The sequence below is a fragment of the Otolemur garnettii genome, unplaced genomic scaffold, assembly GCF_000181295.1.
Source record: "Otolemur garnettii isolate 467f Iridium unplaced genomic scaffold, OtoGar3 scaffold00083, whole genome shotgun sequence".
In the NCBI taxonomy this organism is placed as follows: Eukaryota; Metazoa; Chordata; class Mammalia; order Primates; family Galagidae; genus Otolemur; species Otolemur garnettii.
The window spans coordinates 6,440,511-6,444,393 of record NW_003852478.1 but is presented as its reverse complement, the minus strand read 5'-3'; the positions used below and the strand labels follow the sequence as shown (position 1 = coordinate 6,444,393).

Below are 3,883 nucleotides of genomic sequence, written 5' to 3'. Positions count from 1 at the left end.
GGAGGGCATCATCTCAAAGCGGCAGACTGGAACTGGAGGGCATCATCTCAAAGCGGCAGACTGGAACTGGAGGGCATCATCTCAAAGCAGCAGCGTGGAATTGGAGGGCATTATATTAAAGCAGCAGTGTGGAACTAGAGGGATTATATTAAGTGGGACACCTCAGACACAGGAGGACAAATGGCACATGTCTCAGTTACAATTGGAAGCTAAATACTGTGTACACGTGGGCACAGAGTGAAAGACACGAGACTGGGGAGGGTGGGGGGGATGAGAAATAAGAAATTACTTGATGGGTACAGTGTACAGTACTCAAGTGACGGACACAATAAAAGCCCCGCTTCTCTACTACCCAATATATCCATGTAACAAAATCGCACTTGTATTGCTGAGATTTGCACAAATAAAAAAATAAAAAATAAACTACAAACCGAAAATCAAACAAACGTGATTTCTCTGAGGAACAGGAGCAGGCTTGGGAAGGGGTGAGGTGGGAGGCTGTTGCTTTTCATTGTAAATCATTCTCTATTATTTGAATCAAATCTTGAGCCATGTCCATGTATTATTTTGATAAAAATAAAAGTTTTTAAAGACAATTATAGAAACAAAAGAATTTTGAAGTTGTATATTTAAAAACAGACAATACAAAAAAAATCCCTTTGTGAGCCCCATTTTACTCTTTGGCCCCTTAAGCAGAGGTTTGAAAAATTATGTAGAATTTGCCACATAAGTAACTGCCCGATTTGTTTAGTCTCAGAAGTTCCCTTTGTTGGTAAGGTAAAGGTTTCCAGAGAAGACATTCTTCATAATCTGTTTGCTTCATTAGGCCAGGTTTTTTGATGACTAAATAAACCTGACCAATGACCTGTGGGCCATTTTGATTAATTTTCAGGCCCAAATTACTGAGGTCCACGGATGGATCAAGTGATGGATTCAGTGACAGGATACCTCAAGGACTTTTTAGATGATTTTTGTCTTTTGTTACTGTTATCAGAATGTATTAATGCTTGTTCTCTGTACGGCAGCAGATGATCACTGCAACCTTGACTGTCTGGAGTCTCAAAGCTGGTTAACCACTTACGAAATGCTGTTACGTTGTCTGAATACAGTGGTGGTCCCAGCTCATTACATACATTTTAATATCAGCATCTGGCTTAGTTTCTTGTGTGGACTATTTTTACTCATTTTTTTATACTGTCATTCTTAGATAGACTTTTCTGGCGATATCTCGTGTTCCTGAAAACGTTACTTGGCTAAATTTTTTTGACCTTAAACATATCTTTAGTTCTCAGGAAACTGATCATTTCCCAGTTCAGCAACCTGACAAGTTAGATGTTATTTATGCTTGCAAATGTTTTGAAATAAAAAGATAGTTTTTAATATGTATATTTTTTCGTTTCCTGAGTATGTCATCTTAGGTTTAATAATTCATTTTATTCTATTGGGAAATAGATAATGAGCTTTCTCAATGCGCCACCCTTAAAGATTTGTATAAGATGCTGTTATTTTAAAATATCTTTAAGATGTGCTCTCTTACCCAAAGATTAGTGTTTGCTATACGGTGACACTTATATGAACTTTTACATCCATCATCCCACTTAATTATAATAGTCAGCCTGTAAGAAAGGCCAAGGAGGGATCTCCAAGCCCACTGCCTAGAAGAGAGAACAGAGGATGGACGGCTGGCCTGCAGTCACACTGTGGGTGGGTGAGGAACAGTTCAGTTCTGATCTCGACTTCATGTGACTGCCCAGTAGGATTTAAATCTAGTAGAGAAGGGGTCAAGGGCTTAATAAACAGCAGCATGCAGCAGCTCCAGGTTCATGCTTACCATCAGTAAGAAACATGCTCGTGCACACCAGTCGGCTGCCCAGAGAAGAGCTTCCCGACTCTTCCCAGGCAGGCAGACGCAGAAAGAAGGTGCGAGACACGGGGCGTCCTGGGGACGGTGCTGAGCCTGGAGTCAGGGGCTCAGTGTCCAGGGAAAACTAGTTCATTCCTCTTTTTAGTCATCAGTTCAGCTTCAATGTTACTTGAAGTGGCATTTTTAAAAGAAATTGGGTTTGGAGATTTTTGTGTTTTTCTTTTTTTTAAAGATGGTGTCTCACTCTCTCACCCATGTTGGTCTTCAACTCTTGGTCTCGATTGGTCTCACCTTGGCCTCCCCAAGTGCTGGGATGACAGGCATCACCCACTGTGCCCAGCCTGAAGTTTGAATTTTTATTGGGAAATTTTCTGGGGAAATTTAGTATAATTTTTTAAATATTTCTCTTAGTAAACAAAATATTTGCATTCGATGGCCTATAGGCTGGGACCTCTGACATAAATATTTCTCTATTTAGACACTTGGGGGCAGCCAGGGTCGAGCTTATCTTTCTGTCCATCTGGGGTGGTCTCTGCTGGAAAGGGGTCTATGAAAGGGGTGCCGTAGTGACAGGGGACATTGCAGGCAGGGGACCTGGGACTTTGCTGCATTCAGAAATCCCTGTGCAATTGGTATTTTCTGATTTTCCAATAGAGAAACCTTTTCTGAAGTCCCAGAGTGTACCTGTTGTTTTCCGTGGTAGTACCTTATTTAATTTTTGCAAGAGGCCATATACCATGGTAATGTTGGACATATTTAGGAAAAATATGCATAAATATTTTCAAACTTGATTTTTCTGCTAATGACTATGTTCAAATTTTGTACTTAATATTGTTCTAGGTTTGAAGCAAATTAAATGCAAACCTTATGTTTTCTGGTTATCAGTAACGTTTTCCTGTATATTTTGCTTCTTAAATAATTTTATGTGTATTGATTCCTATAATGTAGGGCAGTATTTTATAGCAACTCAGTTTGGCATATATTTATAGCAATTGTCTGGTTTTAACTTCTGAAGGAACTCACAGATACAACATTCTGTAGTTCATCAGATTAGAAAATATTCATGTTTCATTTGACTTGAATCATTCATTTATGCAGCCTCTATTATTACCTGGCATCGGGGATCAACAGAAAACAAGACATAGACTGAAATCTCTGCTTTCATGGAGTTTATCCCTTAGTGTGGGGAGATAGACAGATGATAAAGAAAATAAATAAGAGCATCGTGTATTAGAAGGTGATAAATGCAGTGAAATGGGAAGTCCTGGTGGTGGACAGGTTTGCAGGCCAGGGGAGGAGCTGAGGTCAGACAGAGCCCGCGCGGCCTTGCAGGCCGTGATTGGACACACACAACACACACATCTGCCTCTGCTGAAATTTCAGAGCTGTCTTCCCGGTCTATTAAGTAAAAAAAGCCAGTGATTGGGGCTTACTTTCGGCTATTATTTTGTGCCTGTTGAAGGTAAAGCCAAAGAAAAGGAAAGGAGCTCTGCTGACGACTGTAGCAGGAGGCGTTTTCCGCGCACCCGAGTGTTGGAACGTGAATCCAGAATCTCTAGTTTCTAATACTGAATTGGACCCCTCTGTGTATCTTCAGGTCCTGTCGCTGATATTGTTATTATAGGATTCATAGTATTGTTTGGTTCGTATTAAAAGTAAGTGTCAAAGGATTGGTTAATTCAAGTATTAAATTTTCAGGAATATTTGTGGAGTGCTGTGTGTTTAGGCCCTGGACTAGACTTTGGGAAGAGCCGTGATGCACAGGGAGGACGTGGCCAGCATTCTAGTGAAGCACGGAGATTACACAGAACAGACTCCTCTGGGCGATATTTTGTGCGTCTACAAGCAGTTTAGCCAATGTTAGAATGTTGGTGTCTTCCTCCCAAATTCATATGTTGAAGCCTCAACCCCCAATATTTGTTTGTGGCGGTGGGGCTTTTGAGAGTAATTAACTTCTGGTGAGACCGTAAGGGTGGAGTCATCTTAGTACCCTTGTAAACTGAGACCAGACGGCACACT

The 3,883-nt window shown here is 40.7% G+C and overlaps 1 protein-coding gene across 1 annotated transcript in view; it reads left to right on the top strand.

The window, feature by feature from the left end:
• Positions 1-3,883, top strand: part of SCFD2 (sec1 family domain containing 2) — a gene marked incomplete at its 3' end in the record, with an annotated part of 196,129 nt that overhangs the window by 149,834 nt on the left and 42,412 nt on the right. The window lies entirely within an intron of this gene.